Here is a 22860-nt window from a genome sequence, read left to right as displayed (position 1 = left end):
CAAAAGAAAAGACAGGGGATGGGAGGAAGAAGGGGGAGGGGAGCTGAAGACATGCTCCAGCCTTGTCAGAACCAAATTAACACCTTCTTTTTCAGTGGGAAGCCAACTCTACCAGGTAGCCAGAGAAAGTAAAGCCAAAATGAGAACTGCAAGGAGAGAGGAAGCACTGGCTGAGCAGTGGGATGTTTCTCTGTGTCAGCAAAAAATTAAGACATCTCTGCACTGAGGTGCACTGGCCTAAGAATTGATTTAGATGGCATGGCTCCATGTATCCAAGTAGCTCTCTTATATTACCAAGCCTGAGATGAAGACCACAGAATTGGACTTGGGCACAGCTGAAAGAGACAATTAGTGCAAAAAGAGTAGCCCTATTCCAAAGAAACAGAAAGTTACTGTGTAATAGCAGCCAAGACATCTTTCTAGGGAGAACAAAATCTCCCACAGAACAAAATGGTGGAAGTTTGTTGTGCTGATGAAGAAAAGGAAGGGATGATCTGTCAGTGAAGTCTTCAACAATCACTCGCGCAGCGCATCATCATCACTCCTGCTGTGGCAGCTGCTGCTTCGGTGCCTTCTTCATTGACTTCCACAAAGGACTTGTGAACCACTTCTGAAAGCACCAGCTCACTGCCAGCTGAAATCCCCGAGAAGTCTGCCTTCCCTATGTCAAATGCATCAAGCATTCCCATGCTCCTCAGGAAGGGTTTCAGATCATAATTTTCTTCCAGTTTAAATCTGGGTAAAGACACCATCACCTCTCTGCATTCCATCGCTTGTGGGCTGAGCCAATCTATCAACTTCTCATATGTGAGTTCTCTTTCCAGCTAAAGAAAACACAAATATTTACATAAGTAAAGTAAGACAGTTTACTCAGCCATAAGTAGTAATTACTGTGTTTGTTTATACAGTGCATAACATGCATCTTTTTTCCAGGTTTAGAGCATCTTAAGCCAGAATGCAAGTTCTGCTTCTCATTAGAGAAATACAGCTTGAGCCAAGATCAATCCACAGCCTTTGGTAGATACAATAAGGATCAGTCCTTCCATGGTAAAGTGTACGTTTATAAAACATGTTAGATTGGGGCTTTTACATTTTGCATATGGGAAAGCAAAGGCAGAGAAGAAACTAATGACAAGTTCCCAAAGAAACCAAACCCAGTTCCTCTATTTCTTGATCAGAACATCCTCCTTTGGGTTGACAGGTTGATGAAAAAGTATGCTCATAAAGCCCTTTGCAGTCAGTCTTAGAAAACCTTATTAATAAATTATTGTCCAGGGCATGAAATAGTAAAAAAATTGGGTGTATCTCCACAACAAAAGAGATCCTACATTCTCTGTGTGAGCTTGCTTCTCTGGAAGTGGGCAGGGACAACCCTGCCACTGTTCAGAAACATAAGATCTATGGGACCAAGCTATAGGACTTCTAAGAGCTTCCCCCACACCCCTCCCACCACATATGCTCCTCAGCACACCATGCCCTCACCCCATAACCACAGGCTAACATCTGTTGCTGAGGAGGGTCAGGTCTTCAGCTGGTCCTGAGCACCAGTGACATAACAGCTCTGGAACTGAGCTGCAGCTCTATATGCAATATCAAACTTTCTTCCCCAGAAGGACACAGACTTGCATTTATCTCACCAACTTACACTTTCCAAGCCAGTGGATCCATCCTGAATTGCATCAGGGGAGCACGATAATCATGCTGAGTTCATTACAACATAAGGGGAGCTCAAGGATTTTGGTCTGCAAGTCCCAAATATAGGCCATGTTAAACATAGCCTTCCTGCACATCATCGCACAGGGTCTGGTCTCTTCCTAAAAGGAAAGAGATGTCAACAGGTAGTACTGAGTTGAGCATGCTGGTCTCAAAATACAAAGCAGGCATTCAGTTACTCAGGGCTTTTAATAATTTGACTAAGAGAACCAAACACACCACAGAGCTCAGCCTCACCACAGACTTCTGTGAAGAAGGAAGGATCCCTGAGACTTAATTTTTAGTTACTGATGTGAAAATTTCTGTCAAGTTTCTTTTAATGCAAAAAGGCAAAGACATGTTTGTTCTCTTAACAACTATTGACAAGCACTAATCAGAGCTGCCGAAGTAGCAGGACCCATGTTCCTTGCTTTAAATGAATGCAGAGCTGTTTCAATGTAGGTATTTTCATTTTTAGCCTATGTGGCTCCAAGTGCTGTAACAAAGGGAAATGAAAATATTTTAAAATTATATTAAAATACTGATAAACATAGAACATTATTTTGAATTCTTAAGTCACATGGACAGTAATAAGGTGTAAGATTTTTCTCCTAAATTTCATTCTCCAGTATCTCCTTCCATTTTCACATGGTACATCAGCTACTATAATTCACATAATTATTTTAATATCTTTTCAGTTAAGAGCTTCATTACTTTCTCCTTTATCTTTATGAGAGAACCACATAAGTAGTTTTTTTGTTTTTAAAGTAAAGCCTGATGAAACAATGCCCACAGAGAATATGGCAGAAATTATTTTGCAGCAGTGACACATGAAAAGATAGCAGCCTTCTAGTATCTGAAGGGAGGGTCTATAAGAATGCTGGAGAGGGACTCTTCATTAGGAACCATACTGACAGGACAAGGGGTAACAGGTTAAACTTAAACAGTGGACGTTTAGACTAGATACAAGGAAGAAGTTCTTTACTGTGAGGGTGGTGAGGCACTGGAATGGGTTGCCCAAGGAAGTTGTGAATGCTCATCCCCTGGCAGTGGTCAAGGCCAGCTGGACAGAGCCTTCGGTGACATGGTTTAGTGTGAGGTGGTCCCTGCTCTGGCAGGGGGGTTGGAACTAGATGATCTTAAGGTCCTTTCCAATCCTAACTATTCTATAATTCAATGATTCTGTGAATAAGCAAGAAAAGGCCACAGAGCACATGAAAATCATTTTGTTGCAAGAGGTGCAAGCATCAGAGAAGTAATGTCACAGTATGCTGGAAAGGCTCTTGGGATGTTAATGTAATTCTTTCCCACTGGGCACATTGTAAGACAGTCATCTTAAAACTTCCGGTTACACCTCAGATTGTCAGTCATTTGAGTCTACTCACACACTTCTGCAGGTCATCAGTGGCTAGTCATTAGTAGGATGAAAATACAAACTTTTTCCATTAAGTTTTAACAAGGAAAGAGACCTGCAGTTCTCTATGCATCCTTTTAGTCTTTTTAGCAAGTTCCTTGGGTAAGTCAAGGCAGCATTCCCAAATCCTACATCTTAACTTTCTCCAATAGTTCTCCAGATCCCTTTGCTAGTTTCAGGACATCCTAAGTCTGTACTAGTCCAAGAAAAAGAAAATTGAATAGTATGCCTGGATACCATGATAGCTTTTTCAACATGCTTCAACAGAGAGGGCAAGGCAGCAGAAACCAGGTCAGTACAGCTGTTTCTGAAGTGCTGCAGTAGGGAGTATGAGGTGAGCAGCACCCATCTCCCTAACTGAAAAGTGGTATCAGCAGGTCAAGCTACTATGTTTTCACAACACTTGAGGGGAAGGGATGTTTGAAGTAGGCAGGAGGCTTCAGGTTTTGAAGTGTGCTTATTTTAAGCAGGGGAGTTAAGGAAGTCATTTTACTAGTGTCTTGCTAGTGACATCCGGAGGCAAGACCCAGAGTTTAAGGTGATCCTGAGGGGCAGTCATGGCCTGCGAATGATAGTAGCCAAGTCTTCTTCAATAGCATTGATATACTTCTAAAAGCAAGTATAGCATGAGGTTTTCAAAGACTTATTTTTAATTTTACATTTGTTTTGGATCAGTTCAGTGGCAGAAATGCGGGGCGGGGGGGGGGGGAGATGAGAGCAGTGACTAAAGACTTGCACAAAGTTTTGTACATGTGTAACTGCAGTTTTCTGCCTACAAACCTAAAGGAAAATTTCTTTTCTTATCCTCACCACTTCTATAACGAAATAATGAAGTTCATAAACTTCCGTGAAATTGTTCACAACCCGCAAACAGCATGGCAGCTTTACCTCAACTGCTCTCTTCAGTTCTGAGTTCTTTAACTACGTAGAGAGCTACGTCTCGCAAACGAACAAAAAGGGCAAAAGGAAGAAAGAACAGACAGAATGAAAGAAATACTTAGTTATATTTAAGTTTCTAGCAATTATGTGGAACTTAACAGAAACTAAACAAAGAGTGCTCATATTAAAGTGAGAGGATACAAGGGCATTTCATACAGCCTACCCAAGTAACCCTGCCTGCATGAATTTTTTTTCCCTGTCTTCAAAGTTAAATGTATTAATTTCAGAGTGCTTCAAGAGTAACAGTGGATTGTCAGTATTTTAGCACATCATACCTTGTTTATTTGAAATGGCACTTCTTCTGTCCTCTCTTTGTCAAACTGCTTTGCCCAGTTGCCTTTGAAATAGATGGCATTCACCAACACAAGTCTGGTCAGTGAATTGAGAATGCCTGCTGCCAACAGGTTTCGAATTTTACCTTTACAATACATTAGGGGAAAAAAAAAAAAACAAAGAGGGCATTTTTTTAACCAGTTTGACATATATCTGATTATCTAATATAGTACCTACTCTGTAATTAATATAGATGAGAGAATTATGTACCAAATAAGAGCACGAGCTCAATGTTTGGTTGTTTTTTTTTCTTTTAATTCACAATACTGTATCTTGAAATAGCTCTTTAACCAAGCCAGGGCTGACATTAAATACAACACAACATCTTGAAAAACACTCACCTTCATTCATTTCCTCTACCCAGCTATTTATCTGTTTTCTGGAATCCTCCCACGCACAACATGAAGTCAGTCTTCTCTAGTCCAGCATGGTAGGATTTTTGACTCAACTCTACAAATGACTAACACGGACATTCAGAATAGCTTTTCAACAACATTTTTACTCTCATTCAGCCACAGATGATTCCTAAATATAAGAAAATCTGCCACTCTTCTCCCCCAGCTTCATATTGAGCCACTGAAGTTTTGCTTCACATTCCCTATTAGGTTTTATACCACCTATTTGAACTAGGAACTGTCCACTGTATGTTAAGTCACATGCTAAAGTTCTACATAACTTAACTGAAAACTGATGTAGCTAGGTTTTTTGGTTGGTTGGTGTTCACTTTCTTCTTCATTGAGAGAAGATATGATTTTGTAAGCTTCTCTTGACATAAATTTCATTGTTAAACTCCCAAGCTAATAGAAAACTCTTCAGAAGGTAAACTGATTTTTCTTAGGAAAAAACCCCATACCTTCTGTCCAATTTAATATACCTGGATCTTTATTACACAGATGCAAAATTTTAAAGTACACCCCATGTAAATTTTTCTATTAGACAGATGAAACACTACCATAGTTCATAAAAGAATCATCATCAATTACTCCCCAGGGGGGAGGCTAGGGAGGGAAAGGGAAGAAGAGGGGGAAAGTAGAGCCTTTTATCTTCTTGCTCTTAGGCAATCATCTAAAGTAACACATGTAACACAGTACTTGCTACCCCTTATTTAGATCTTCTGATAAGGAAAACTTTTTAAGTCATTTATTCATCTCACTATGATCTTTGGATGGCTTATGTAACAGAGGAACTAGAAAATACTGCCCATGCTGAATACGAACAATTCTTTTGTATCACATTTACACACTATTAAAAGAGGTACATCAACTATTTGTCCCACAGCCAAAAATATGAATGGATCATGGATTCCTGAAGAATTAGGAGCCTAATGGATTCCATAGCGCTTTGCACTAGTTGTGCATTTGGGTCCACAGGTTACGTAAAAGGAGCTTCTCCACCAAGTTCAGATACCAGGCTCTGGCATAACCTACTGCACTAGTAGGTGTCAGCCCAGAAAAACTAGAAAGTAAAATCCAAAGCTTGTCTTAGACCTCTGAAGGAAATAGAAAAGCCAATACATTATACTAAAAAAATTACACAAATTTAATGGTTACTTACTGAGAGAAACTCAAATGTCTTTTCTCCATAAAGTCGGTTAGCAGTTCTCAGTATATATTTGGTGTTTGGATCATTAATTTCAGAGAGAAGTGATTGATACCCATTGTGAGCATCTTCAGCTTTTTTCAGAGAAAGCACCTGTAGAAAGACAAAACATCCTCAGCAAGAGTCCCATGCCCTCCCTAACACACTTGCTTCAACATGATTTTTTTCTTAATGATTTTGGGGTTTAAAACTGACTTGAAGACAAAAGATCTTCATCAGGCCTCCCATCTGGAGCTTATCATGCAAGTCACATATGATTGCACCCACACAGGTGTTGTACAAGTACTGTGAATTAGGGAGCAGAACAGTCAGCAGTAATTTAGTTTCCTTCACTCAAGCCAAGTATTACAGGGTTGCAAAATCATCAAGGTTGGAAGGGACTTCTAAAGATCGCCTAGTATAACCCCCCTCCTCCAGCAGGGCCATTTACAGCCAGTAGCCCAGGACCACTTCCAGATGGCTCCAAGGGGGGCAACAATACTATTTTAAAGGAATTTCCATACAGTTCAAAAAACCCAAAAAAACTATGTGTTATATTCCTTTTCCACTTCCCAAAAATAGGGAAACATAGGAACAAAAATGACTGATTATACTTTCAATAGTCAGTTGCCATATGTAAGAAAACACACCAAGTGGTATTTGCCACCTAAGCAAGTTTAAAAGAATGTTAAGCCTGGCTATATTCTCAAAACATGTATAGTCTGATATTAAAGCAAAAATAACATACTGGAAAAAAGTATTTTATGTAGTTCAATTCATCAAACCTACACAAAAAAACCCAAACAAGTACCTCTTAATGACATACTGAAGGAAGATCTGTCTCAAAAGACCAAACAACCAAAAACCACACAGAAAACTAAACAGGAACCTCTGAATTTCATACCAAAGAAAGGTCCTCCTAAAAAACTAATAAAAACCAGGTACTGCTGACATACATACCAAATAAAGACCTCTATTCTCTGAGACCAGAATGACAACAATAGTTTAGCAGAAGTTCAGGTCACAGTCTGTAATACCAATCTGCTGCTCATATAGTCCTATCAAATTCAATACACTAGGTTTATTGAGACCTACCTTTATTATTTGGGCTCCAGTGTTACCTTTTGAACCCAGGCAAAACCATAGACAATGCAGAAGAAATACTAAAAGGAGAAAAGAACAGATTCTGCCCATTCCTGTTCTCACACAGCTTTCTTAAGAGGTTGAGTGCAAAAGCAGTATTTGCTGCACAGAGGCTATCCAATGGTTCAGAGCCTGGAAGATAAAATATAAAACAAGAATGGCTCAAATTTATTCTAATATAAATTGACACCTTATTTCTGTCTTTTACATTTCCCAGAATAAACTACGAAGAAAATGTCACAATTAGATTGGAAAAATTATCAGCTCACTGAAAAACTGATTTGGTGGAACAAGCACCTTAAATTGCCATAGTAGGCAGTTATTTTGGTGTTTGTTGTTTGCTTTTTGTATTTAGGTTCCTATACCTATAAGAGATATAGCAATTCCCACCTGTGTCATTGTCTCCAAAGATGTAGTATTATTTACATAGTGAAGAATCTAATCAGATACAACAGCATTTGTTTAGGATTTATTGAAATAAGTCTCTTTTGACCTCACAAAGACATTAACCTGCCTTTACAGGAAAGCCAGAACAAAAGATTAGTTATCACAATAGCAGAATTATAAAACTCTTACCTTGTCTAAGTCTATGTATCTCCAGTATTACCTCAGCTTACTGATACATGTGCATGCTCTGTTTTATACCTAACAGCCACTCCAGCAGACGTCTTCAGAATTACTTGACCTACAAGATTACAAAGAAAAAAAAGTTACTTGGTCGCATGACAATTACTGTAATTTCCTCTTATAGTACACAAAGGAAAATCAAAGTCTATTTCAGTTCTATTTTATTGCCTGCAACACAAACACACACACACACAATCCAACCCTGCTTATAGATAACTTTACAGGACATGCACAGTGCAACATACATAACTTGTATGTACGTAGTGTATATCAGACGTGTATGCCTGATATACATACGTACATCAGATGTGTAGACAGTTAACCTGAGATTTAGCCCCACACCTATTAATGGCGCAATAAATACTAGAATTCTGACTTAGCTGTAGTATCATCAGACATTGTAAACTATCACTTAGTAGTAAAGTCATCTGCATTTTTCTTTCCCTTAAGGCAGTGCCTACTGTTGATATGTTGCTACAAAATAAAAAAGCCAACACTTAATTCATATCACTGACTCATTATCTCAAAAATTAGGTGGAAAAGGGACAAGTTTCTGCATGCACAATTTTCCATCTAAGAAAATTTTCTGCTAGTAGCTCCATTATAAAGAGTAGTAACTTTTCTCCCGTTTCTCTTCTCCATAACTGGAAAAGGAGGGTGGAGGTGGATACAAGATTAGGTGGAAACAGATCCTCCAGTTCTGTGTGAAATGAGTAATTTCACTACACATACTTTAAAAGCATGACTAAGAGGCACTTTGCATTTTCAGTCTGTGGTGATTACAGCAAACCCCCAGATTTCCCTACTGTCCCAGTACCTGCAGATTACTAGCAATAAGATTTTTTTGACCTGTAGGCCACAGGAATAATGACATCTACAAGCAGTTACTATCTAGAAAGTCTTTGTAGGGCTGCCACACCAAGCAAGATCTAACAGACAAAGGGGTATAACTCCTGCTATTTGCCTACCTGAAAATCAGTGCATTTAATCAAATTATAAGTAACATTTCAACAGCTGTTATCAGTTATTGTTCCCAGGCTTAAAGTAAAATACACAGCATTGTGCCAGCTACTAAGGAGAAAAAATGACTGCTACTGCTGAACCCAGGACATGCACAATGGCTGCACTTTAAAGAACAAAAAATGTACGACGCAAGCATATATTTGTCACTCAATTGTAAACTGTATGCTGCAAAACCCTCAGTGATCACAGGGTTTGCTGACAGCAACTCATTCCTCTGGTCTCCCTGTGGAAGTTCCTGGGTGCCCTGACCCTGTGCATTCCTACCACTATGAACTTGAAGCATATGTTCTCAGCAGTAGGCTCCTATGCTTTAGGAAAGTCTTTAGGGAGAGATGCCTCCGTATCCAACGTCAGCTGCCTCAAAGGAATCACAAAACAACTGTTTCAAACACAGCCAGAGGAGGAACTCAGGGTGATGAGCATCAGCTGGTGTCCATCTCCGCAGAGGGAGTCGCGTATGTGGCAGACACCTCTTTTTCTACTCTATAAACCAAAGCAACTTTTCTCGAGAAGAAAGTCAGGACAGATGTTCAGATATCTGAAAGGCAAAACTTCTAACAGATCCAGATAGCTGCTCTTCACATCATACCTCTCTGGGGCGAGCAGCGAGATACAGGAAATGACACAGCTCCATGAGCACCCAACACCCTCCAGCCCTCAGCAGGAGCAGAGGGTCCCCAAATGTCTGACCCCATCCCAGCAAGCTCAGGCACAAAAAGACAAGGGCTTAGCACTCCCTAGGGCGAGAAAACCTTCCTCTGGGCCCTTACAGAGCTTGTCACCACAAAAGACATCAAAACTCAACATTTCTGCGTTGCCCCATCATTTCTACACATGAAAATACAACCTCTACACACCGCTGCGACTCCAGCTGACAAGAAGCAGAAACCCAGAGAAATAAAGTCACAAAAGCAACGCCACGCAGCTTCCACAGCACAGGCTCCCCGCAGGAAACAGCATCCCAGACCAGCAGCACACTCACCCCACCGGCCGCCGCACTTCCCTCCTCCCGGAAGCGCCGCGGAGCCGGGGAAAAGGCCGGCAGCTCAGCCCCTCCTCAGCCGCGCCCGGGATTGAGCCGGAGGCTGCGGCGCTTCCTTGGTCGCAGCTGCCAACGGGGAAGCGCCCCAGCCGCACCGGCCAAAATGGCGGCTACGCCACAGCCCACTCTCGCCAAGAGCCATTACCTTCCTCGCCGTCTCCCCCCCCTTTAGTGTCTCCCCGGACACAGCCGGTGCTTTTCCAGCTCTGCCTCCCTCTCGTGGCAGAGCTGACAGGAAACACCCTCAGCCCATGACAGGTTACAACTGTTATTGATTAGTTTTGAAGCAAGGCTTGTTTTAAACGAAAATGAGCTGTTGCTGTACAGACTTGGGCCCTCCTCGTGTACCCGAGGGTCTGAGTAAGGCAAATAGTCCCTGTAGAGGTGTATTTTTTTTTTTAAGGAAATACGTGTAGTGACATGTGAAGCTAATTTGAGGTTAAATTCAGAGCTGCTGAAGATTTACAGCTGGGATGTGGAAGGAAGACAAGGGGATGACCACAGGTCTTAGGTGTGGAGGCTATGCCGTAGCTGCAATGCAAGGACCTAATTGAGGGCTAAGCAGGGTGTAACTGCTGCAGGCTGGGTGTAAGTGCTGAGTATGTTTGAATCTGGGGCTCTAGTCATGGGGGTGGGGAGATGGCCTGTGTTAGCATGCATTTGTATACACTGCTCAGAGGGGAAGGGATAGAAATGCCACAGCTAATAATGGTTAGGACAGAGCTATCCTTGATGGCCTGGTCTGAATGACAACCAGGATTGCTCTATGGATGCAAGCCATTGTGCCTTCTTCTTGGCTCTGGCATGGTTGTCCCTTCAGGGTAAGAGGAAGGGCACAGGAGGAACTGTGCCTCTGGCCCTGGGGTGTGTGGCCTGATGGAGAAAGGGTCAAAGTCCTTCTCTACCTAGTTGCAGCAGGAGTTTCAGGTTTTGGGATTTGCCTCTGTGCTGGCAAGCAAGCATCTCTGGTGTTGCAGGGCAAGGAGTAACTGACTAGGGTGAGCAGAGTCTGCCATAGAATAGAATGGTTTGTGATTTGTTGTGTCTGATGAAGAAGAGAAAAGGGTGATCAGCTTTAAAAGTCATTGTTGGTGCTTTTGATCTCAGCACCAGAGCACCTGTGGCAGCTGATGCCTCAGTGCCTTCTTCGTTGACCTCCACAAAAGCTTTGTGAATAACCTTTGAGATGAAAAGATCCTTCTTCACTGACATCCCTGTGAAATCAGCCTGAACAGGGTCAAAAGCATTTTGTATTCCCATGCTGCTCAAAGTGGATTTAAGGTCATAATTCTCTTCCACCTTCAACTTGGGCAGGTACAGATCCACTTCAGCTTTCATCATATTGGCTGATTTGGTCCATTCAGCCAATTTCTCATAGGTCAGCTCTCTTTCCACCTGCAATGAGTCAAGAAAGAAACCAGTTGGAGTTTGAAGAATAGAGACAAGACATGTGGATACCAGTGTCATAACACTCATAAGGAAAGCAAGTGCCTGGAAAACAGGGTTGAAATACTTTTAACTTAACTTAGGTCTAAGATAGAAAACAATGTTTGTGTTATAAGTGGTGTGATAACAGAATTTAGTAGTCTTACTAACGTGAGTGAATTGTTTCTTACCATCGTTCTAACAAGTGAATTTTTTCTTACCATCCTTCTAATTGTCAGTTAGTTTGGAGACAGTGACTCCTGAATGTCTGCTAGCTTAGGATACTCCTTGTCTGCCCATCCTGTTTTGCTTGCAATAAATTTTGTACGAAGGTCACACTGTTCTAGCTCTTTGCCAGCTATCAGAAACTTACAGATATGGCTGGTTTCAGCTAGTTTTGTGATTACTGGGTCATCCAACTGTGCCAAAGGTGAAGAGTACACTGTGAGGAAGACTTCTTCGTCTTGAAGACCCCTGCCCACAACCGTCAGTGGGCAGTGTGCAGCTGCCAAAATGGAGGAGACTTATGATAATGAGTTCCTAAACTAATTGTAATAGCCCCGCTGATCTCTCAGGGAACCTAATGAATATGCATGCTTGTGTGTGTAATAAATATCTGCTCGTTTAACCCCTTGGTGTGCAAGTTAGGAGGAGTGATTCCCCTTGCACCCGGGCCCATAATAAACATACCTGCTTTATAACTCTCCTTGAGTTGTGGAGTCTGATTTCGTGCTTCACTCATCAAGAACATGTAAAACAAAACCCAGCCACCAGCAGTGGCTACAGCTGGAACATGCACCATATTCATAAGCATGATTCTGCAAAGTTTGTGTGTCTTATACTCCCATTTATTTTCTTAAAGGTGGTGAGGTGTAGGCCTGAAACCTCAGAGTAGTTATATTTTTTTTTCTTGGTGTGAAGAATATTGTTTTTTTGCAATGTGTGACTTATAAGATATTAATAAGCTCTTGCTTTGTGTGTATATGGATAACTTTTCTCCTAGCAGTGGGCAATAAGTGGAATGCATGGGACCTGAGGTGCAAATAGGAAGATGTTTGTTCTGATCTGTTTAGAATCTGAAACTTATCCTGGATGGTCATGAGTGGCTGTTGATACCTTCTGGTTTGGGATAGTCAACACATAGTTTGAGAAACCACCACAAAATACCAGGTGCAAATCTGGACTGCAAGTGGTATAAAAATTAATACAACTCTTAGGAGAAGATAACTTTAGAGCGCAGTGATTCAGATTTGGTCCTTCCTTCGTGCTATTCTGGCAGTAGAAAAGGGGATGCAAAACAGTCTAAGCCAGTTGTGCAGACATAGTTTTTAAATGCATCTGTAAGTAAAATAAAATACTATGCGTGCAATACTATCAGATGCCCTCAGCTTAGGAGCTGGGAAATTATGGTGTTAATGAAGCAAAGTATGCACACATCAAAACCTATTCTACCACGATTTTGAAGCTCATTCTTCCTCACTTTTTTAATCTAATTTTGTTACTGTATCATAGTGTATGTGACACAACAGCAGGTCATTTTTACCAGCTCCAGACCAGTAGTGTTATCATTGATGTCATCTGGTAGGAGAACAAACATGCTCAGATCATTTTCCACGTATGGCAGCTCAATGATTTTGAATTTCATGGTTGTTTCATGGAGTATCAAAAATGTATCTCTCAGAAACATCATCTGCACCAGTTTAGTCTTGGTCTGTGAAAAAATCAAACATGAAAAAAATAGTTACTTCATTCCTTAAAATGGAAGTTTACTTGCTTAGTTGCACTGAAAGCAAAGATTTGCAAACAAGTATAAAACACAGCAGCATTTGGATACACAGTACCCTTTTCTTCATATAGTATCGCATACACTCCTCTTTTCCAAGGCATTGGGATTCTTACAAAAATTCAGCATAGACACATACATATCTACTAACTGAATCACATGTCATATATTTCTTGTTTCAAAATAAAGGAGTTACCTTCGGTAAGCAAATAACTGCTGTGAGTGTTTCATGTTTTCTTCCAAAAGTTATATCTTTTTGAGTAAGGGCCTTGGCTGGGGGAAAAAAATGTTCACTTTCTTTCTGGGGATGCCATCAACACTTTTTCCTGTTTTATCCTTCCAGGCAATACTGATCATCTCACTTTGCTTCTGAACCATATTTTCGGTGAGTTGTGCTGGCTTTTGCTCTTCCCCAAACCACAGAGGGCTGGATTACCAAATGGAACTGCATTACTCTGTAGCCTTTTGAACTCCTATGCTGTGCTTTGTTCACAGTTTTTACTAATATATCAACTCTCAGCTTCACATTGTTACAGTTGAGTGCAAAAGTTTATCTGTTCACAGGCTTTGCTATGGTGTATCCTGTGCATTAAGCTGTCTCTGTGCACAATGTATTGGGTTTACATAGCAAGGTTTTTATAGCAAGGGGGTGCAGGGGTGACTTCTGTGTAAAGATTAAGAAGTTGCCTCCATGTCAGGCAGAGCCAGTTCCAGACCCACCACTGGTCGAAGCTGAGCCAGTCAGCGATGTTGGTAACGTCTTTGTGATAGCATAGTTAAGAAAGGGTAAAAACTGCTGTGCAACAGCAGCTGGGAGAGAGGAGTGAGAATATGTGAGTGAAACAGCTCTGCAGACACCAAGGTCAGTGAGGAAGGAGGGGAGTAGGTGTTCCAGGCATCAGCGGAGAGATTTCCCTGCAGCCCATGGTAAAGGCCACAGTGGTGCAGATAACCACCCTGCAGCCTGTGGAAGACTCCACACTGGAGCAGGGGGTTGCCCAAAGGGTGCTGTGACCCTGTGGGAAGCCTGCACTGGAGCAGGTTCCTGGCAGGACCTGTGGCCCCATAGAGGAGCCCATGCTGGAGCAGGTTTGCTGGCAGGATTTGTGACCCCAAAGGAGACCCATGCTGGAGCAGCCCTTTCCTGAAAGACAACACCCTGTGGAAGGAACCCACACTGGAGCAGTTCATGAAGAACTGCAGCCTATGAGAAGGACTCATGTTGGACATGAATGACTATATCCCATGGGAGGGTCTCTACATGAGCAAAAAAAATGTGAGGAGAAAGGAGCAGCAGAGACCTCATGTGATGAACTGGCTGCAGTCTCCATTCGCCATCACTGCACTGCCTTTGGAGGATAGATAGAAGAGTTTGGAGTGAAGGTTAGCCTGAAAGAAGGAAGGAGCCAGTTTTCTATTTGGTCTTATTACTTATTAACCAAATCTAATTAATTTACAATAAATTGATTTCCTTAAGCTAAGGCTTTTTTTTTTTTTTTTTTCCAGGATGGTAATTTGTACATTCTCCCTGTCTTTATCTTGTCCCAGGAGCTTTTCATCCTATTTTTCTTTCTCTGTCCAATTGAGAGGTGGTGTGACAGAGAGGCTTGGTGAGCAGCTGGTGGCCAGCCAAAGTCAACCCACCACAACATGTATCATGATGGATCCTAAAACCACGCATGTAGCATAGTAGGTATACAGTAGGTTTTAGGTACACAGTCACATCATTGACATAATTGCTTCACCTTGCCTGGCACACAAAAGGTGTTTGCACTCATAATCTATGTCCAACAAGATACTTCCCATTGACAAATAATTTTGCATGCTGTTAGCGCAGTCTGAAAATCTGCATGTAGTCATCTACTGTGAATCATCAGTACACTAAATACTGTCAGCTCAATAACATGCCCTCCACGTATGCTGAATATATCATCCTCATGCACACAGCTAAAATGACAGCCCTCATGAAAGTTCCCTCTGAGGTTTTATGCAACACCCAGGGGACAAACAGCTTGTTCAGTTTCCTTGAACTCAGAGTGTAGACTGTGTCTTAAAAACGGAAGAGAGCTCTAGATGTGTAAACAGTGCTCTCAAAAGCAACTCAGTCTCTTTTGAAAGTGGGACCTTGGTACTTATTTCCTCTTGTCCGTCAGCTACTTAACCATGGTGTTCTCAAGTGTTTTGATACTGAAGAGCTATTAATTAAAATCTTACTCTCATGAATATGCATGGATAAGATAATGCTGAGTTATTTTCACAGTTGCTATTCTTACTGAGTTTATACCGTGTGTCCAGCTACAAGGAGCGTTTCAGTGGCATATGAAATGGGGGTGAAGAAATTAGAGTTTTCTTGCTCCTCAGCAACAGACATATTGACGTATGATAACAGGCATATAGACAAGGAATTTACCTTGCTCACTCTGAAGGGTGTCTCAGAAGTATTTTTCTCCAGAAATTTCTTTTCCCAATTTCCTCTGAAATAAATGGCATTTACTAAGACCAACACAGTGCGAGAATTGAGAGATCCTGCAGGCAGCAAACCCTGTATTTTCCCTTCAAAATCAGACAAATAGAACTGTTATTTCAGTGGGACTATATAACTCACCAGTTTTAATTGTGCCTTCTCTATGCCTACCTCTCTGGCAAAGATGTTTGCATTTGGGAGGAGTTTTTACTGTACATTTTTCATGGTGCACATACAGTTAAAATGGCCTTTGAAGTATATTGATATTTATTGCAATTATGACAGTAAATGGCATTGGAAAGTGGGTAAAGTGGAATAGCTTGGCTATTCTGTGAAGATGGTTGCAGGCAGCTGAAGAAAGCAGAATTAAAACCTCACTAATCAGAGTGAAGCCAATCAATATCTACCTGTGCATTCCTCTGAACAGAAGTAATTCAGAAGAGGCTTTGGCATGAAGAATCAAGGGAAGGACCTTGTAAGGAACATCAGTTTGGAGAGAGACATTCTTTATGCTTTTTAACTGTGCTTTGCTCATTACCTCCCCTGAGTTTTCAAGAGTAATAAATGTGAAAATATAAATTATTTGAAAGCTAGACAAGAAAAAAGCCACCAGAGTGGTACTTACGCTCAGTTTCATTTTCAACCCAAGAATTGATCTGTGCTCTGGCTTGCTCTGCAGCTGTCTTAAAGTTTACAGCTTGTGGCTTTGAATTGTAATAGCTTGTAATGAGTTGTAAGAATTTCTGAAAGATAAAATTGGAAAATGTATGCTTATTTAGTTAAGTTTGAATTATAAAAATGTTAGAAATAATCACTTCAACAGATTATACAATCAGCTGACACTTAATTGAATAAAACATACTTTGTTTTAAATGGGATAAGCCTTAAAAATAAAGTCTAATACATTTTATACTAAATATTAATTAAGGACTGATCAAACTTCAGTCTCAAGGAATCTGATGCTTCAAATTTTTGTGTTTGAAATACAAGATGCAATTTGTAATTTTGAAATGCCCCATGAAACATTCTTCTTTTGAGTTTTTGTTGGTTTGGATTTTGGTGGTTTGATTTTTTTTTTTGGGGGGGGGTAACTTCTCAAAAGGACCTTTTTAGATAATTTTAAGTACTTCCTTCCTGCTTATGAAGTAAAATTCATAAATCATAGAATTCATAATTCATAAATCATTCATCTTTGCCCAGGGAGGGGCACCTGATGGTGTTCAAGGCCAGGTTGGATGGAGCCTTGCGTGGCATGCTTTAGTGTGAGGTATCCCTGCCCATGGCAGGGGGTTGGAACTAGATGATCTTAAGGTCCTTTCCAACCCTAAATATTCTATGATTCTAATTCAGTGCAGAGGGAAGAATAGTTTGATATGAAGTTGAAACAAGGCTTTTTAGTTTGCTAAAGAGGTGAGGGACCTGCCAAGAGTTTGAGAGGACAATAAAGGATCAGGCATAAAGGGAAACATTCTGGTAGAAATAAAATCATGGGAAGAAAGCAGAATTAATGTTTGCATTGCTGTCTGCTGTGAAACAGTTCATGGAGATTCCCAGCAGAAAATTCTTCAGATTTCCTGTAAAGCATGAGATTATGGAGAAAATGAGCAATAAACTTCAGAAGGACAAATTACTAATTACTTAGGAGGCCAAACAAACTCTAAGATCAAGCAACAGTAATCTCATTTGAAACCACCTTCCCGGAAAGTGGAAGATGATTAATACAACATCAGTTTTGGAAAAGATGCCAAAAATACAAGGTAATTACAAACTCATGAGTCTGTACAGGGCAAATGAATAGGTTGTAGTGGGTGTAGGAGTAAACATGATGTCTTGAAGGAAGGTCAACAGCATTTTGTGATAGAAAATTGTAAATCGCAAATCTGCTGGCATTTTTTGAAGGTATTGGGAAGGGTATGGGTCTCAAGGTTGAGCCATTACAGTCTATCTATTTGGATTCCAAAAACATTTCAAAGACATTTCCTAAGACTTCTCACCACAGGCTGAACATCCATGGGAGTACAGAGATAGATCCTGTTTGTTTGAAAGACTGGAAACCAAGAGTAGGAGGAAACTCTTCACAGTGAATGGTTATTACTATTGGAGTACCAAAGGGATATCTGATGAAATCTATGCTAAAGTATTTATTCTATAAAACCAAGGTCAAAATGTTTGTATTAACATATAAATATTAAATATTTATAATGATCCAGTGAAGTGTAAGGTACAGAAAATTATTATTACTGTTTAGGACAAGGTATTGAAACTATAATGGGCAGTTGATAGGAAAAGAATCTGACCAATAGCCATCAAAAGGCAAATACAAATTCAAGAGTTACAAAAAAATGAGTAGGGACAAAAGATAGAATATTAGAATGGCACTTTATAAAGCTATGGCAAGCCCATTGTCTGAGTTCTGTATACAGCCCTGGCCTTCTCTGTCTTGTAAGTGCCTAGAGTATAAAAGATACAGATAGGTGAGGAGGTTTACCAGAGATATGGAGAAGCATCCTTTAGAGGAAAAAATAACCAATAATGATGCCAACAGCAGCAGTCTCAAAAGACACAGACACTGATGAGGGTTCCCTAGATGAGGGTTTGCAGTAGATTGAAAATGCAAGCCTGCAAATTCATGAAGGTCCTGAGCTGCAGATCACTTGGTGACTGTTGCAGATTCCAGAGAAACATCACTACACAGCATGCCTTGTTTCTCATGCATTTCCTAAACTGCTGCCCATCGTCATAGACAGATGGACCTCTTGTCTGTCCAAGGCTGTTCCACATGTCTGTCCTGGTGTGCTCCCTGAAATCACAGTGGTATCATCTGGACATTTTTTATAATCTCTACTGATAATCCATCTTAATGTCAAAATGTCTCAAGTGAAGATGTAAACTCACAGGCAGTAATGGGTAGGTCCTTTTCCTCATACAGTCGGTTGGCACTCTTAAGCAAGTAGGTACTTCTGGGTTTGTTCATGGCAGACAGAAGCTCTTTGAAGCCAGAGTGGATGTTTCAGCTTGCTTGAGCTCAGGATCCTTGGGAAGAGACACCAATAGTATGAATTCTTTTTTAATTAAAATGGAGTCTTGGGTGATGGAGCTCTTTTTTTGATATGTTACACATTTGCAGTACTGTTTATAACTGGACAAATTGTTTCCTGTCTGTAGGGCGATGATCTGTTTCTGTTGTGCCTTGCAGGCCTTTGGGGACATCAAGACCCAAGAAGTTGACTCTCTTCATTTCAGTCATAGTCAGGCCTACTTTTCAGTTTCACAAGGCCCGGTCAGTGCAGCCTGGCAGCTTCTGAGGAGGTGCTCTGTTCTGACAGACACTAATGCCAGGGCATGAACTTACCAACTATTCAGATTTTCTCTGTTTCATGTGAATTTTTGTTGTTACTATTTGGATTTTGGAGGGAGCTTGTCCTGGATGTCAATGTTGATGGTCTCAGGGAGCAAGCGAGCTGTTGCCAGCTGTTGCTTTGCTGATGGAGGAATAAACTGCTGCCTGTTAGCTACTCCCCTCCAGCTACTTGGGTGCAGTCTCCTGCTTCATGGTGTATATTGTGCCCTGCATATGAGACACCGAGAGTGTGTGCCACTGACTCATGGTGATTTGTCATAAGGTTGGTCAGGTGGCATTCCTTGCTCTAGTGTTTTCTCACTCATGCTGAGATGTGTGCTGCTAGGAAGGACTCCTAGGAAAGAATTCTGTAGCCAGAGGGCATGGAATAGGAGAGGCTGGATTTTGCAATGGGATGAGAACAGACTTGAAGAGGTAATAGAGGGAAATATCTGAAGGACAAGGTTAGTCAGACTTTGCTACAACTCAGAATGTCGGTGAGTTGCTAAAATGGATGTAATGATTCGTCTTGAAGATCAGTCCCCCCTCCATCTAGGAACAAAATTATATAATTCCCTTCCCCCTTTTAATTCCAGTTTGTCTAATCTAGTTTTCTTTGACCTTTATTTTAGTTCTGTGCCAAAGAAACATAGCTTGTTTGAGTTTACAAGCCTGTGTTTAGGGAGTTTATTTGATGAAAAGTTAGTACCCCCTTGTGGCAAGTCTCTGGCGAGCTGATGAACATTATGAACATACATTAGCTTAAAACGGGAATTTTGTTTGTCCATGCATGAGAAAAGTGGAAGGGAGTTTATTGTGAATGCAGTAATTGTTTTTCACTATGGCAAAAAATTCCAAACTGAAGCTGCTAAGAGACATAATTGTCCTAAGTGTATTAGGACAATGATTTGTTGATGCTTCCATAGACTCACTAAAACCAAGTAAGATGGTATTAGAGCAAATCAAAGTGCCATTAGTCTCTCAGTTCTGCTTTTGAAGGCCCACATTCATGAGTTTTACAATAATTTTGCCTGCTTCTTTGCATTCTCTCTTTCTATATATTACTTACTGAAGTGCAATAGTAGATACAGATTGAAGACAAGCAGATGTTAAAAGGCTAACAGTAAACTAAACAGTAAACTAACTAAAGTGGTAGTTGTGTTTAACTATCTCCTTCTCAGAGATTTTTTTCTATGAGTCTTTTTTTAATAACAAATACCATCTTTCTTGTCTTTGGACTTCCTAGAGAAGGCCTTGTTGTCTCAGATGGACTTTCTTCTCTTGCAGCCTGGTTAAAGTGAAGAACCTGTGATGATGATAAATGTTCATAAAACAGCTTGTTAAATTTGAAGATAAATGTACTCAAGAGTTATATAAGTATGTTAGCTTTCTATGGTAATTCACCAGTCATGCCTGATGAAGTTTAGTCTATTAAGTTATTAAGGACAAGAGCTTACTCTCAATTTAGTCTCTATAAATTGTATCATGATTGTATAGAATTCTATCATATGTACTGCTTATAAAAGATCAATATTATGGCTGAAAAATTAATTTATTTAGTAAATGTCAATTTATTTGGGGTGAATGTTTGTTTTGTGCTTAGCTGCATGGAATTTACTTTCAGATCACGACCAAACACAACAAAGAGTATAGTGCATTTCAGAATCTTACTGCTGGGACACAAATGGAAAACTCTGCAGTTAATGTGTTGAAGTAAATGTGTATAACCTAGAAGAGTACAAAGACTGAATAATTCTGTAAAAGTGCGCACAAGTGAAGTTATGTTTTCAGTAGTATTATGTCTTTATTATTTGTGGGAAGATTACTTCATTTACTGCCTATGTCACAAGCAAAGGTATTTGTACTGCTTCTGTGCAGGAGAGCTTACTAACTTTGGCATGCAGTATGAGAAAGCAGTTATACTGTTTCCAGAGCCACCTGGGGTCTAAAAGCACTGATAATATCTCCAGCTTTTCTTTTTTGCAGCATGTCTTAGCTCCATATTGATTTTTTTTAATAAAGTTGTCTTTTTATTGCTATTTGAGCACCATATCAGATGGATTATTCTGTTCAAAAGACAATTAAAATGGAAGGTAGTGATCCAAGTTAGACCAGCAGCAGCCTTTAATGTCAGTAACTTCCCTCTGTCACACCACTTGCAATGCTCTAGGAGCCATAAGTGTAAGCTAAATGTTGGGGTGTTGCAGAGCAAGGTGATCTTGGAAATAACATGTGCAGAGCAACATGATCTTGGAAGAACAGTGACCTGCAGGATTGCTGGCAGCATGAGCTGGGTTATTTCCTGTACCAACATTATGTTCTACTGTGTTATTCCTTTCTGTTCCGCATAGGCTGAAGAATAATGCAAGTTTATGTGACAACAACCTGTGAAGTGATATCCTGCTGATTTCAGAGCTTACCTCAGCCATCTGGGTTGCAGTGTCACCTTTTGCACCCAGGTAGACCATGGCCAAGAGCAGTTGCAATACTCCAAGGAGAGAAGAAAATGTTTTGGCCTCTGGAAGTTTCATTCAGCTTTTGTAAAGGTCCAGAGTGAAGCTGTTGGTTGACACCGAGAGAGACTCCATTGATACAGCCTGAGACAAATGAGTGTCAGAGAGAGGTGATAACAGCTTCTTCACTTCCTTTAACAAATACAAAGCTGCTAGTGGGAGATAGCCTTCACCTTCTCAAATAGTGTGAGGGTGTACCCGTAATGGGTAAAATACTTAACAGAGACCAAGTACAGTCAGCTAATAGGTCTCTTTTTAAGACCTGTGCTCTTTTAAGACCTGTACTATTTTTCCCTTCCCCATCACTCCTCCATGTCCTCAGCTTTTTATTTATGCTTCATCAGATGAGCACAATTTTAGCTAGAAATATTTTCACAGACCCAACTTGTTTCAAAACTCCATTTGCTTAAGTTTCAGAATTCTTCAGTTGCGAGGGGGTGAAACATAATCATTTGTCACTGTGCTGCTTTGAGTTTTTTTCTGTTTCTTTAAACTTCATGTGCTATTATTTTATGCTGAAAAATCATGGTGAATTCATATGATTCAGTACATGTATCTTGAAGGCTACTAGAGATCTATATATTTTTATATGTTCTTCGTGTAGGTAAACCCACATTTAGAACCTGCTTACTCTTTTTCAAGTAAACTCTTGTATCTTATGTACAACCCCCAATAGTTTGTGTTCTAAACAACAATTTTTCCCTTTTTTTTTCTGCTTTCTGATCAGAACCTTTTCCACCCTTGTTTTACTTCTTTTTCTAAACATGATTTTACAGGACAAAACTAAAGCAAATGAAAACAAACCAACCACAGGATTAAAACTGATTTTCCACATGTGGATCCAGGTCTTATTAGCACATTTTGTATCAGTCTAATAGTGTTGACAAATATTAGGATAAATTCAAACATTTCTGTTATCTTCACCAGTAAAAGGACTACTAAAACGTGTATTAAAGTCAGTGTAAGACAGCATCAGGTGAAAGGTTAAGCATTAGAAACAACAACAAGCAACTGTACATTTTAATCTATATTCACTCACAATTTACATGCTTAAATCAGAACCTGCTGCCCTCAAAGCCAGCTGCTATGCAGTGTTAGAGATGTCCAAAGACTCTTAAGTTTTGATTTCAAAGCCTCCCATGGCTCCACAACTGCTCTGAAACCTTCTCAGGGGTACCTGAGGTGCATACCCTGCAGCCTAGCTCACACCTAAGTACTTCTAGGACCTTCAAATTAGATCTCTCTTACTGCTGTGCCTGAAAAAGCTTATACTCCCAGAGCACATCTAGGGAACAGGGCTGAACTGAACATTTTTGCCTGAAGAATTTCAAACTGACTTCTCCATCTCCTGTTCGCAGAGAATACCTGAGCTGAATCTGCAATCAAGCTTTTCTCAGACTTGAGAGAGAGAGCATGTCTGTGTTTCTTTGAGGTTCACTGGTTCTATTAGCCATTTCAGTCATCTGGGAAGGAAATGTCTGGATGCCTGTTCCAGTAGTTATTTGATACTAGTGAAGTAGAGGCTTGAACCAATGCACACAATG

The 22860-nt window shown here is 40.4% G+C and overlaps 2 pseudogenes; both read right to left on the bottom strand.

The window, feature by feature from the left end:
• Nucleotides 1-266: 266 nt before the first annotated feature.
• LOC117438642 (serpin B6-like) lies at nt 267-7498 on the bottom strand (annotated as a pseudogene).
• Nucleotides 7499-10784: 3286 nt separating this feature from the next.
• LOC117438645 (heterochromatin-associated protein MENT-like) lies at nt 10785-21400 on the bottom strand (annotated as a pseudogene).
• Between the last annotated feature and the right edge of the window lie 1460 nt (nt 21401-22860).

Source organism: Melopsittacus undulatus, unplaced genomic scaffold (genome assembly GCF_012275295.1).
Source record: "Melopsittacus undulatus isolate bMelUnd1 unplaced genomic scaffold, bMelUnd1.mat.Z mat_scaffold_539_arrow_ctg1, whole genome shotgun sequence".
Classification (NCBI taxonomy): domain Eukaryota; kingdom Metazoa; phylum Chordata; class Aves; order Psittaciformes; family Psittaculidae; genus Melopsittacus; species Melopsittacus undulatus.
The sequence above is the reverse complement of the archived record's forward strand: the minus strand, read 5'-3'. Positions and strand labels throughout refer to the sequence as shown.